This window comes from Chiloscyllium plagiosum, unplaced genomic scaffold, assembly GCF_037043375.1.
Source record: "Chiloscyllium plagiosum isolate Xiang-an unplaced genomic scaffold, Cpla_swu_hap1 HiC_scaffold_37, whole genome shotgun sequence".
NCBI classification, from domain to species: Eukaryota; Metazoa; Chordata; class Chondrichthyes; order Orectolobiformes; family Hemiscylliidae; genus Chiloscyllium; species Chiloscyllium plagiosum.
Window position 1 is genome coordinate 15,070,032 of NW_028270175.1, and position 15,051 is coordinate 15,085,082.

The 15,051-nt window shown below is 39.7% G+C and overlaps 1 protein-coding gene across 4 annotated transcripts in view; it reads left to right on the forward strand.

The window, feature by feature from the left end:
* The window catches only part of tp73 (tumor protein p73), a 241,559-nt gene that overhangs the window by 25,853 nt on the left and 200,655 nt on the right, over positions 1-15,051 (forward strand). The window lies entirely within an intron of this gene.

Below are 15,051 nucleotides of genomic sequence, written 5' to 3' on the forward strand. Positions count from 1 at the left end.
ACAAAATTAGCTTGATGGTAAGAAGCAGAGGCTAATAGTGGAAGGATGCTTGTCAGACTGGAGGCCTGTGACTAGTGGAGTGCCTCAGGGGTCAGTAATGGGCTCACTATTGTTTTGTTATTTATGTCAATGATTTGGATGAGAATTTACAAGGCTTGATTAGTAAATTCACTGATGACACTAAAGTAGGTGGTATCATGGACAGTGAGGAAGGTTATAGAAATTGCAGCAGGACCTTGATCAGCTGAGGAAGTGGGCCAAGAAATGGCAAGTGGAGTTTGATATAGATAAGTGTGAATTTTGGAAAGTCAAATCAAAGTAGGAGTTTCATGGTGAATGGTAGCACCTTGAGTATAGTGGAACAGAAGGATCTTATGATTTATGTTCACAGTTCTCTGAAAGTGGAGTCACAGGTGGACAGAGCAGTGAAGAAGACTTTTAGCACACTGGCCTTTATTAGTCAGGACATTGAGTATAGAAGTTGGGAAGTTATGTTGCAGTTATGCAGGATGTACGTGAGGCAGCACTTGGAGTATTGTGTTCATTTTAGGTCATTTTGTTATAGAAAGGATTTTATTAAACTGAAAGGAGTGCAGAAGAAACTGACCAGGATGTTGCCTGGACTCGATTGTCTGAGTTATAGCGAAAAATTGGACAAACTCGGACTTTTTTCTTTAGAGCGTAGGATACTGAGGGGGGTTCTTTATAAAGGTGATTAAGATTTCATGAGAGGCATGGATAGGGTCAATGCACTCCGTCTTTTTCCCAGAGCTGGGGAATCGAGGACTAGAGGGCACCAGTTTAAGGTTAGTGGGGAAGGAATAAAAGGGAACCTGAGGAGCAACCTTTTTACTCAGAGGGTGGTATGCGTATGGAATGAGTTGCCAGCGGAAGTGGTTGAGGCGGGTACATTAACAACATTTAAAAAGACATTTGAACAAATACCTGGATAGGAAAGGATCAGAAGGATATGGGCCAAGTGCAGGGAAATGGGGTTAGCATGGATGGACATTTTGGTCAGCATGGACCAGTTTGGACCAAAGGGCCTGTCTCCATTCTGTAGGATGCTATGACTGTACCTTATCCACATCTATCCTATTCAATGGTAAAATTTCAATGAGATCACCTTATTCTTCAAATACAATAACTTATTTATGGAGGACAACCCAAGGTCCTTCGTATGTCGATATTTTCTAATCTCTTAACATGATTTGATTTATTTATTACCATGTGTATTTTGTTACAAAATAAAGTGAAAAGTATTGTGTAGTGTTGCTACTTTCTGGCACCATCTTAAAACACAGAGAAATAAAACAAAACATTTCATATGCAGGCAGAAAAGTAAAGAAGTGTTCAACTTTACAATCTTCCTTGTTAAGTGCTTGGTGGCCAGGCACAAGTTCCCTCCAAGCTTGAGTAAAAGTTGCTACTTTTCATCACCATCTCGCCTCCACTGATGCTCTTGCCACTATAACTCCATGCTGGACCTTGACAGTTCAGATGCCACCAATACCAGAAAGTACCATACCGGCTTAAATTTGATTTTGCCACCGCCATAAGTCTGCTTCTGGCCCACCTTGCCAATGCATGTACTGCCGTTGCCAAGTTTTCATACTGGGCCCAAGCCTGCCTCTGCCATAGCAGCCATGAGTCAGCACTAGGACCACCTCATTGATGTAGAAGCTGCTGGAAGCCAAACCCACAGCTGCCACTGGGTTCACCTGCAGCCACTGAAGCTGTCGCCATGATCGAGCTTTTCAACAAGAGATAAGTAAAATAAAAGAAGAAATGAAAAAGCAATGAGAAAAAAAATCTTCCTATGAAGGTGGAGAAACTCAATTTTTGTCATTATATATTCCATCTGCCATGTTATTGCCCACTCACTACATCTGTCCAAATCGTCTTGAAATTGTTTTGCATCTTCCTCATGGTGCATGTTCCCATTTAGATTAGATTACTTAGTGTGGAAACAGGCCCTTCGGCCTAACAAGGCCACACTGACCCGCCGAAGCGCACCCCACCCATTTCCCTACATTTACCCCTTTACCTAACACTACGGGCAATTTAACATGGCCAATTCACCTGACCTGCACATCTTTGGACTGTGGGAGGAAACCCACGCAGACACTGGGAGAACGTGCAAACTCTATACAGTCAGTCGCCTGAGGCGGGAATTGAACCCGGGTCTCTGGCGCTGTGAGGCAGCAGTGCTATGCGCTCTGAGGCAGCAGTGCTAACCACTGTGCCACCTTGCCGTAGTTCTGATGAGCTTGAAAATCTTACATCTGGTCCCCTCACCAAAATCATTGTGATCAGCTGGTGCCCTCAAGAACTGAATTTTGCTGTACTCTACTAGTCATAGCCTGGCAACATGAAAATTACCTATTTATTCTTATTGTCTGTTTTGTGCCTATTAGGCAATCCTTTATCCATGCCAGTACATTACCTTCTGTCGCATGTACTTTAATTTTGCTAACCAACCTGCAATGGAGAGCTTTCTCAAAAACCTTCTGAAAATCCAGGCCTCAGTACATTCACTTATTCCACTTTCTTAATTGTGTTAGTAGCATCCTCAAAAAAAAATCTCCCAACAGATTCTTGAAGGATAATTTCTCATTCACAAATCCTTGCAATCTATGCTCAATCAGATCATTATTATCCAAGTATCCATTTATATTATACCTTTTATAATCAATTGTAGTATTGATATGAGACAAATAAGTTTTTAATTCCCTGTTTTCTTTCTCCCTTCCTTCTTAAATAGTGGAGTGGCATTTGCTACCTTTCAATCTATTGAATCCATAGAATTCTGAAAAAATATCACCAATGCATCCATTATCTCAATAACAAATTGACCAGCAAGATGGCATGATTTGATGTGGTAAATACATATGTACATGAAAACAGTACAGGAAACTATTAGTACTCGAAACTTATTTTCTCTATAATACATTGTGGTGTATGCTGTATATGAGCAGGACTCCCCTACACATTTCTCTAATTATTTTCAGCGAGAACTATTTCATATAAATGCACAATCTTAAGGGAAACAATGTGTCACCTGAAGCTTGCAAATTTAATGATTGCTGTTTGTGTTAACCACTGCTTCTTGCTAACATTATGCTATTTAAACCTTTCCGATTGCATTTGTAATATGATAATTGCATCTGTGCCAGGCAGGATTACTCTGCCCTAGGAAAATGTGGTGTTGGTGAGATTGCAATTTCGATTTGTGCTTTGCTAACGAGATGCAGATCGGAGATGCATTCATAATTTTATATAACAGGTTTTGAAACCTGATATTCTATCTAATGAGGGTATGAGGTGGGAGAAGAGATTTGTAAAAGTAACTGTTACCAGCAGACCTGGAATTGTCACAAGCGTCACCATTCTTCCCTCTGGAGTTCGGTCACTCCCCAATTCTGGATTTATATGAGAGATACCTATGTGAGGCTCATACATTAGACTAGAGACCAGATCACAGAATCAACTCTAGAAGCATTAGTAATCCACACACTGCATGGCAATTTAGAGAAAAACCTCACAAAATAACTGCTTAATTTAGAAATGTGGAAATTATATTGCCCTGCACTGGTGTAGTGTTTATGCTATAAATACAACCTTATTTTCATGGGTAATGCCTCCTGATAATCTTCTGAACAGTCTTCCCTAGAACCAGGGAATGTGCCTGAGGACTAGGGAATTACGCCTGTTCAAAAACTGATATGCTGATCAGTTCATCATTTAGGGGTAAGGAAGCTTCTAAAACCAATTATTTGAATAAAATTAGTAATCACCTGGAAAGAAAGTGAGTTGTTTAGCTAGAGGAGAAATTGTGTTTTACTAACATGTTGGAGTTTCTTGAAATAACAGAGGCAACTAGGATAATGCTGTTGACGTAGTGCACACAAAGTTTCAAAGGCTTTCAGTACAATGCCATCTACCAGTTTTGTGAGAAAAGTTGTAGCTCAAGGAATAAAAGAACAATAGCAACATTGATACAAAATTGGCTGAGTTATTAGAAACAGTGTGTCGTGGTCAATGGATATTTTTCAGGCTGCAGAAAGGTTTGAATTAGAGATCCATAGGGGTCACCACTGAGACTCTTGCTTTTCTTGATATATTTAATGCTGTAGATTTTGGTGTGCAGGAAAGTATTTCAAATTTTGAAGATGATATAGAACTTGAACAGATTATAAACTGTTAGAAGGATAGTGTAGAACTCCAAAAGATCATAGACGTTGGTAGAGTGGATAGATAGGTGGTAGATAAAGTTCAATACAGAATAAGTGTGAGGTGATGCATTTTGGTTGGAGAACATGGTTAGCCGATATAAAATACTGGGTACAATGTTTAATGTAGTTCAAGAGCTGAGGATTTGGGTGTATATGTGCATAGATCATTGAGTGCGGGTGGAGAGCCATTAGTAAAGCATACAGAATCCTGGGCTGAATTAAAATAGGTAAAGAGTGCATGAGCAAGGAGGCTACGCTGACCTTATACAAAATACTTGTTAGACCTCAGCTGGAGTATTGTGCACAGACTGGGTACCACAACATAGGAAGGAAGCAACAAACTGGGGAGAATGCAGAAAAAGATTGACAAAAATGGTTTCAGGGATGAAAAACTTCAGTTATGAGAATGGAATGGTGAGATTGGGACTGTTCTCTTTGGGAGAGCACAAGGCTAAGGTGAGGTCTGTTGCGAGTTTTCAAAATCATAAGAGGTCTGGCTAGCATAGGTAGGGAATAGCCATTTCCACATGTAAATGGGTTAAGAATGAGTGGGCATAGATTTAAAGTGATTTGCGAATGTAGCAAATGTAATGTGACAAAATCTTTTGGGTTTAGGTTTGGGTTTGTTACCATACTACAGCTTCAAGAAGTGTATTTTGTCCTTTTTGAGGAAAGATTGAGATGCAGGTGATGAGCAGTCTGCTCAAAGCCAATAATAAGAACATAAGTAGGAGCAGGAGTTGGCCAACGGGACCTTCGAGCCTACTCTGCCATTCAATAAAATCAGCTGATCTTTTTGTGGCCTCCACTCCACTTACCCACCCTCTCACCATAACCCTTAATTCCTTTATTGTTCAAAAATTATGTATCTTAGCTTTAAAAACATTTGCTGAGGAAGACTCAACCACTTCATTGGGCAGATCAACAGATTGTGAGGACTTGGGTTGTTTTTTTGGAGCAATAGAATCAGCCTGAATGGGTGGGGTCAAACTCCCACAGAACCAGGATTCATAGTTTTAGTTTTCTGCAGTTGCTGGGGTCTTGATGCTGGATGTGGAAGCTCTTATTCCTATCTCTGTTACAGCAAAAAGCTAGGGTTCTCTTCCTGCTACTAGAATTGCATGTGAGACAAACTGTTTTCCAGAATTTGCCCTCGCCAAGGGTATATTACTGGGATGTTACTTTTATTGGAACAGTTAATTAGTGATATTTAATATATATTATTTTGTTAAGCACGGATAGAGATACAGTTAAGCTAATTCTTTTGTCTGTATTTTAACTGTAGTATGAAAAATTAAACATCTTTTGCTTAAAGACAAGTACTTAAAGACTTGCTTAAAGACTAATCGAATTGCATCCAGAATGCAACGGCTTACACTTACCTTTAAAATAAGGAAAAGTTAGGGTTTGGGCTATCTGCTTAATATATTTTGAGGGGGGTTGTTCTGGTCCATAATAGGGATGCACTGCCTGGAATTGTAGTGGAGGCAGAGTAAGGTGAGGAATTCAACAGGGCATTGTTTCTAATCAAATAATGATCTAATGTACAAAGGTATAAGGAAAAGGCAGACAAATGGCACAATGTCATAATACTTGTTGAAGAGCCAGTGCAGGCATGATAAGCTGAATGGCTTTGTTCTTCATCATTGTAATTCTGAGAGTTCACATTTGTTAGCTTTTATGCCAATATGAATCATTTCTGTACGTTGGTGGTCAACAGTATGCTATACCCCACTAACTTCAGCAAAGTTTTCTTTTCTGTCTGATTTAAACTTTCTTTAAAGGGGCAATGCATTGAGACAGTAGTAGAATGCACATTGGAGTAATAGGTTATGGTTTCACCCTTCCTCAAACCCCAATCTCAGCATTTTAAGAGGGAAAATTAGAACAATGGAATTGTTGAATTAAATTAGTACCTAGCCAGTGTTCTGAAGGCTGACTTGGTGAAAGCCGGGTTTGGGTTTTGAGAAAATCGAATCTTTTTCTGATAGAGGTTGTTAATAGGCAAGACTATCCATCAGAGGTACAGCGATAAGTTAACTGTGTATATAATGTGTACATATAGTATTGCAATGAAGGATTACTACCAACACACCTGACCTCCAATGTAATACTTTCAAATTGGTGGGCGATGTTGTCAAAAGGAGACTTGGTCAAAAGGAATTACAATGTTATAGAAACTTTGGTTGAGAAAATGTACAAGTAGACTATTCAAGCTGCATAAATGATCTTGAAGTTGCACTGTTGATCTCCTGAGATTGTGTAGGTGACCCCAGTGGACAGAGTTGTGTTTGTTACTATGGGTGTTACCAGGGAGATTGTGTGACTACGAGGGGAGGAGGTGAACCCAAGCTGAAAGTGTAACAGAGTTGGTTAGAAGGTTTGCTAAAGTGTAACTTTTGTTCCATTAGTTTGTGGTTGCAGAGTGGTGATTGGCAGAAAATTGGAACACTGTGAGAATGTTACCGTGACGCCATATAAAACATGCATTAACAATTTAACTTTTTGACACTTTTTGCATAGGCATTAGTATAATTTTTCATACAATGCACAGTATTTACATTTTAAAAAACCTGTGAAAGCCATGTTTGCTGAATTGAGTGTTTTATGTGAAATTATAAAGTAACAATGAATTCATTTTTGCATAGAATCTGCTGTATTTTGTTGTCAAAAGCTTTTGGGAAATTAACCATTAGGAGAAAGTGAGGACTGCAGATGCTGGAGATCAGAGATTAAAAATGTGTTGCTGGAAAAGCGCAGCAGGTCAGGCAGCATCAAAGGAACAGGAGAATCGACGTTTCGGGCATAAGCCCTTCTTCAGGAAATTAACCATTACCCATTTAGTGTGAAATTTGTCACCTACAAGAAATGTGTGCAAGTTGTGTTATAACCAAGACATGATAGTAAGCCTGCACCATTTTATTGTCAGATACATCTGACCTGCTATCCTAAGCACTTGGAACTTGAAGCTCAGATAATTCAGTTATTCACTCGGTTTAACAGTTAGTCTTGTTTGAATCTTGTGATTTACCTTGCTGAGGATAAATTGTAAATCAGAGTGCACCACATGGAAAAAGTACTGAGGGTAACAAGGTATTCATGTACTGTATTCATGCCGTGGATTTTAATATCCATCACCAGTTATTGGTAATATCACCGCTGACTGAACTGGCCAAGTCTTGAAGGATTATCTGCCAGACTGCAATACAGCAGGGTACTAAAAATTGAAATGCCTAGTTGATCTTGTTCATTTACAATGCACCTGTCATAGATGCATCATTTGATGGCAGTATTAGTTAAAGGTGTATTAAGAAGGCATATGGTGTGTTCACTTTTATTCGTAGAGGGATTGGGTTTTGGAGCCATGAGGTCATGTTGCAGCTGTACAAAACTCTGGTGCGGCCACACTTGGAGTATTGCATACAGTTCTGGTCACCGCATTATAGGAAGGATATGGAATCTTGGGAAAGAGTTCAGAGGAATTTTACTAGAATGTTGCCTGGTACAGGGAAGGTCTTAGGAGGAAAGGCTGAGAGACTTGAGGCTGTTTTCATTAGAGTAGAAGGTTGAGAGGTGACTTAATTGAGACATACAAGGTAATCAGAGGGTTAGATAGTGTGGTCAGTGAGAGCCTTTTTCCTTGGATAGTGATGGCTAGCACAAGGGGGCATATCTTTAAATTGAGAGGTGATATAGGACAGATTTCAGAGGTAGTTTCTTTACACAGTAGTACGGGCATGGAAACAGTAGTAGACTCGCCAACTTTAAGAGCATTTAAATGATCATTGGATAAACATATGGATGAAAATTGAATAGTGTAGGTTAGATGGGCTTCAGATTGGTTTCACAGGTCGGCGCAACAACGAGGGCCTAAGGACCGAGACTGCAAGTGACCAGGCCTTGTGCAAATGAAGCAACTTCTTCAAACTGAGGACACCCTTAATTATATTGTGTAGCACTATAAATGGGACAGATTCAGAACATATCCATCAGTTGAAAACTAAGAGTCCAAGCAATGGTGTAGGCCTCCAACAGCAGCAAAAGGATTGTATTCAGCCACAGTTTACAACCTCATAGAGTCATGGCCTGGTATATCCCTCACTGCCATAACCATCAACTCAGAGGGACAATCACAGTTCAAGAAACTACAGATTCCCTCTTGTGTTGTAAATATCTATGATTCTATCTTAAGTATCAAAAATACTCTAGTTTTCAATCTTTTCATAACTTTCTCTCCTTGAGTATGTATGCTTCCTTATTCTCTAACCATGGATGTTCCACACAAGTAGAGGACAACTGGGACTTGCCCTGAGGTTGCTGTTGCTCAACCCTAAATTTGGGTAATGGATCATCACTGGTAGAGATAAATAAAAACCAAGGCAGGGACTATCTGACAGCTTGACAGTTGTTATTTCCAGTTTAGATGGGAATTTCACATTGGGACCCAGTGGAATCCTCGTCGTAGCAACCTTCAAAAGAATTGCCCAGAAAATTTTAAGATTCTGTTGGACAATTCCTCTATGCCTTAAACCCTCCAAAAGTCTCCATTTAAATTGAACAATTTGGAGAATTGTGACGAAATTAAGTAGGTAGTTCCTCAGGAAATGTTAAGACTATTAAATACATGCTCTAACTCCTAGTAACTATTCAACTGACCCTATATTTAGCTTACAAAACCCAACTATACATCCACCAACCACTTGCATCTCCCAGACATACTCTGAACTTCCCCTTCTAAATGTGACCTCCTCTATTCCACCGCTGAAGATCTTTCTCTGTCACCAGACCATGATCCCCTTTCCCTCACTCACACCCAGCCCCTTCCTCCACCACGGGACACACTTACCCACTTCACAATAAAACCCCTTTCCCCAAAATCCAAACATCTGTGCATCTCTTGCTTTGCACCTCTGACCTTTGTCCCCCACTTCTAACACACTCTTTCCCACCGCCTTCCCTAATCTATACACAACCTTGCTTTCTCCCCAAAATCAACACTCGCCCTCTGCAACCCCCACCACTTGGACCCAATGTCTCCCTTCTATCCTAGCCTAAGCACTGCATCACTCATCAAGCTCCTTTGCATTCTAGCAGCAGCATTCCCTCTAATTTGTTTTGTGGCCTCCAAGGTTTGTGCATGCCAGTGACTTCCGGAATTGGAAGCCAATGCTGTGACCAGCATGCCAATACCAATCCACATGAATGCACATGCAGCCATGCAACTTGGAGGGAAAGTTGCCGAACATCCTATCACTTGTCATCCTACCCCTTTCCCACCTGGCAGAGTAACCATTTGGCATCCTTATCTTTACTCATCTGGCATCCTCTCACTGGCACCCTAAATACTATCTAGTTGACACTACTTACTGGCACTCCCTCCTCCCCATATCTGGAACCTACCCTCCCAGGACTTTAATAACATAATTATCTATGTACTTAAAATGTAAAAGCAGCTGTCAGAATCGCTATCTGGACCTTCATATTTCAGAGTGCAACAGCTGACTGCTATGAAAAGGTTGCGTTGTTTGTCTTCCTCTACAGTTATGCATATCACACATTCTGTTGTAATGAGAAGTACGGCTCACAGTTTTGTGGGTGCCCTGGTCGGAATCTCCTCAGAAATGTGGAGCTCCTTTTAATCAGAAGGAACTGGCAGTGTGTCAAACTGTGAGATTGCCATTCCTTGAAAATCTGGCTGAATGTACTGGCTAAATTCAGCAGATCTAGCAGTATCTGTACAAAGCGAAACATCATTCTTATTTAGATTTTGATGCACAACAAAAGGCTTTGACAAAACATGTTTTTTCAATGGTACTCCAGTTCTACCAAATGACTACTTGTTCCCTATATGTGAGCTGTAGTTGAGAACAAGATAGAGTTCAAATAAGATACCTTTCATAGTGCAACAGCCTATTCATATTTACTGTATAAAGCTGCATATAATGTTTAATCTCTTGCATAAGTCATCAGACTACTTTCTGCAACTTTGGAACTGACCCCATCGCCATAGTTGCAGAGGGTTGGAGAAGGTCAATTGTTCTGCAGCCTTAGAGAGGTCTTGCAATGGAGTACATTACTGCTAAAGTTATAGCTAACATGTTTGTCATCCATATTTCCATCAGGAGAGTGAGGTGGAAGACTTACTGAATGGGCAAGATATATTTTTGAAAAATTTTGACTAGCATTACCAGAATATGAAAATTCTTAAGTGTATTGTGTATGCAAAGAGTTAAACAAACCATTAGATCGCATGTGAGTTCACAACACCTGCTGCATTCTGGAACAACGTGTTTCTCTGTTTGGGTCCAAATGGAAATTCAATTGCTCTCATCACCTACAGGAATCGCTGTTATTTAATTGTCAGATTACTGTGCTAGCCCAGCCTGTACCTCTCCAGAGGGAAGTTACTTAGGGAATGTGATGATGTAATTGGGCAGGTGTGTCACAGCTAGTTGTAAATTAATGTTGGAAGTTGTTGCTTTTATGTCTATGATGTGTGTGTGAGTCTGTTTACTGGGTAGCAATACAAAAGTAAGATACTGCAGATGCTGGAAGCTTGAAATAAAAACTGAAGTGATGGAAAAACTCCCAGGTCAGGCAACATATTTGGAGAGAAACAGTGTGAATTTTCATTGTGTTCTGAAGAAATGTCATAGCATTCGAGCTGTTGACTCTGCTTTCTCTCCACAGATGCTGCTAGATGACTGAGTTCCTCCAGCAATTTCTGTTTTTATTTTATATTTGGACAGTGTTTGAGTAGAAATTACACATTGGAATGTAAATGTGGAATAGTGAACTGGCTCAAAAGTGGTATAAGTTCGATATATTTCTTGCAGCACAATGCATAAACTGGAGGGAAGACACTCTTCAAATACTGCAATGGTATCTTTTAATATTTACCTAAGTACAGAGAATTAGCATTTGATACTTCATCTGAGGAACACTTCTGACAATACAGCACTTGCTCAATGTGGCATTGATCCATCAGTCTGAATTATACATTACAGATTTAGTCTGTTACTTGTATATCAAAGACCACTTTTGTTTTACGAAATGTAAAAGTTTAATCTATCCAGTCATTCAAACTGATTAGTACTGATTGGAAAGGGAGGATTAGGGGAGAAATGTTTGACTTTGAGATGTACCTGGGGTTGGTTATGGGTGAGGAATGAAAACTGGAGATATACTGCTGTGTTGGAAAGCAGTTTCAACCTGTTGTGTTTAACTGAAGTACACTATATTCCTAACTTACAACACCCTTAGGAGAGTTGGGTTTTCTTTTAACATAAAGCTAATCAATTAATTGAAGTGATAGTTTACCTGAAATCAAGTCAATGTGATTGAGTGCTGCATGACATTTATGTTACTGATATTTAACTGTATCAGATAGGTGGGCAATATCTGTCTCCAACAGTTAGGGTATCAAATGTCACTGATCTCCAATGATGCCTCCTCTTGTAAGCAACATGACTTGGCGAAGCACACTTCTAATTCTGTCCCTCTTCCAAATGTTCAGTGATTTCATCTCCTGTAATAAGGATAAGAACAGACCATTGAATAATGCCATGATATGTCTTCACCTGATGGAGGTACTGTGTGTGCTTATCTGAGTTGATTATCAAGGAGAGGTATGAATCTCCAGAAAGATGAATATCAGTGATGAAAGAATAAATGGGATTTTGAAAAAGTTCATAAAAAGAGAGAAGTCAGTATACATTCATGTTCAGTGGGCACATGAGGAGTGACTTCATAGAGTCAGCATAACAGGACAAGTAAGGGAACCGAAATGATGTAGACAACAATGTGCAACTGTATTTGCCTTGCCTGACCTGGTTAGATAATTAAAATACTTTCTGCTTTGAATTTTGGAGGACATCGTGTTTATGCTGCTGCCACCCTGCACCACTTCCAACACATCTTTGAGTCAGCAATAGGTTTCTTCTATTGCAAAGAAAAATGAAACATCTCCATCTCTTTGTAGTTCATAGCAACACATTTTTAAAGCAGGGCACAGCTCTTAAACATCTCCGTTCCCTGTTGAGTTATTTTTCTCTGCTTTCAATAATCAGCTCCTGCAACTTCCATTTTGGGTTGTCCATGGTGGAGTTAAGATTACATCATGCTGATCCTCATCACGCCTCTGCCGCATAATCAGCAGCAAATATAGAAATAATATGACAAATGAGATGGCTGAATTCAAGAGCAGAACTTGCTTCCTGGTTTCCCATGTGGTAAAGTACCTCCTTGCATCACTGAGTTGATAGCAGTGTAATGATTTCCAATTCTGTGTTAGCTGTGATGTTTGGACGTGCAGCAGTGTTCTATCTTGGAGAGAAATGATACAATCATCTGTTCACTGGTCATCAATCTTATTGTCTTCATTGAAAGAGTTTCTCTCAAATAGTTTCATTGTCTCAGAATTTGTTTTTATTCATATATGGAATATCATATCTGGTTGGGCCAGCTGTCGCTAATTGCCAGTGGGAGTTAGGAATAAGTATATGAACATAGGAATTAGGAGCGGGAGTAGACAATTCAATCCTTTGAGCCCATTCCGACATTTAACATGGTCATGGCTGATCTTATCCTGCTCTCAGCTTCACTTTCCTGTCTAGTCCCCAAAGCCCTTTGTCCCCAAATCTGCTTTTCATTGGGAACATATCTTTTTTTTCGTGAATCTGTTAATTAATTTTCCCTCCACTGCATTCTGGGGCAGTGAGTTCCATAGATTCGCAACTCTCTGGGAGAAGTTTCTCCTCATCTCAGTTTTGAACCTACCTCCTCTCACTCTGTATCTCTAACCTGTAGTTCTAGACTGCCCTGCACAGGGAACGTGTTCAACATCCATCTTATCAATTCTCTTTAGCATTTTATTTATCCCAATCAGGTCCCCTCTTGTACTTGCTGGAGCTTAGAAGAACAAACCCAAGCTTTTCAGCCATTCCTTATACAACAGTCCTTCAGCCCTGGAATCAATCTGGTGAACCTCATCTGGACTACATCCAGTGCCACGACATCCGTTCTCAAGTAAGGAGACCAAAACTGGATGTACACCAGGTGTGATCTGTTATCGCTGAACTGGCGATAAATGCCAATATTCCATTTACCTTTATTATATGCTGCACCTGCATGCCCACGTTCTGCAATTCACCCAGATCACTCTGCATTGATGCAGTTTAAATCTGCTTCCCATTTAAACAATACTTTGCCCTTTTATTTTTCTGACCAAAATCGACAACCTGTCACTTATCCACATCAAATCCATCTTCCAGATTATTAGCCTATCCATATACATTGCCAATTCTTTATCTCCTCATCACAGTCTGTTTTCCTACCTGTTTGTGTTATCTGCAAATATTGCTATGTTATACTCTGTCCCAGCTTGCAGATCATTTGTATAGATTGTTTAAAGGCAGCCATATTGCTGTGGGTTTGGAGTCACACATAAAACAGGCCAGGTAAGGATGGCTGATTTTCTTCCCTAAAGAGCATTAATGAACTAAATTTTCTTTTTAACAACAATCAACAATGGTTACATGGTTGCTAATAGTTTAACTTTTTTATTTAAGATTTTTGCTGAATTCAATTTTTTACCACCTGCCATGGTGGAATTTGCACCTTTGTCCCCAGAACATTAACCTAGCATTCTGGATTACTAGTCCACTGACATTACCATTAGGCCACTTCCCTTGAACTGATGACAGGAGTTTGTCAATGGAAGTAGGATTTGGAATAATTGGCAATTATTAATGTTGTTTGTTTTAAATAATACAAGCAAATAAAAAGTAGAAACTGGAAAAAAGACTTAAAAACCTCAGGTCCAGCAGAATGAAATACAACTGGTCTATTCATTGTATCCCCATCAGCCCTGTAGACTAAAATTCCATAGGCCTTATGGATTGAAACCTCTGATCCAAGTAAAATCTAGTCCAGTCAGCTTAAAACTTAAACCCAGTGGGCTTTAATATCAAAGGTTTTAAAAGGTGAAATCGTACTTTCCCACTTGACAAAAACCACAGAGTCAACAAACTGAAATTTCTGATGTTCAACAGACTGAAACTTGCAGGCCTGGTAGATTGATCAATGAACTAGTTTAATGTACCTGTATCTCATAAGGGAACATACAGTAGTTAATTAAATGAGAACCTTGAGGCATTGTTGTTGGTTTGAAAGAGGCAGATGTATCTGTTGGGCTATAAACACTAAGTAATCTTCCCAAATAACCTTTTTTTTTCGTGCTGTTGAGCAGACACAATGGGCGTATCTTTCGGGCTACCAGAAGTGGTTAAAAAGGCAAGAGAAGACTTTTAATTGGGCGGTGGGGGTGAAAGTTGAAATTCAGATTCGAGGTATTGGGTTAAAGTCTGATTTTAGGTGAGTTCTGCTTCCTGACTGGAATGATCAAGAACCTCTTTTTTTCATTCAATATCATGCCATGAATGCTAATTAATACTCTTTATTCTTAGTTCTAGTGGACTGTGTTAATTACAAATTATACTATGTTGAAAGATACAATCTTAAGAGGCAAAAGCATGAAAAATGTGTTCACACACCCAGACTTGTTTAATGTGGCATGATCTTAACAGGGTATGCATCTTTATGTCAGTTCCAATGAAAGCATACTTCATACGTATCCTGGGTCCTTTATAACCAGGGAGTTTCTTTGCTTCAATCATTGGTGTAAGGGATGCAGACTACCAGGTACACTTAGCTCATGAGAAGTTTCATTTTATTAGCAGCCTTGCAAAGTGTTGTGGTTGTCTACCGCTAACTCTAGAGTGAGCAGCTAACCCAACTTGCCCAAGTGAGGCAACTA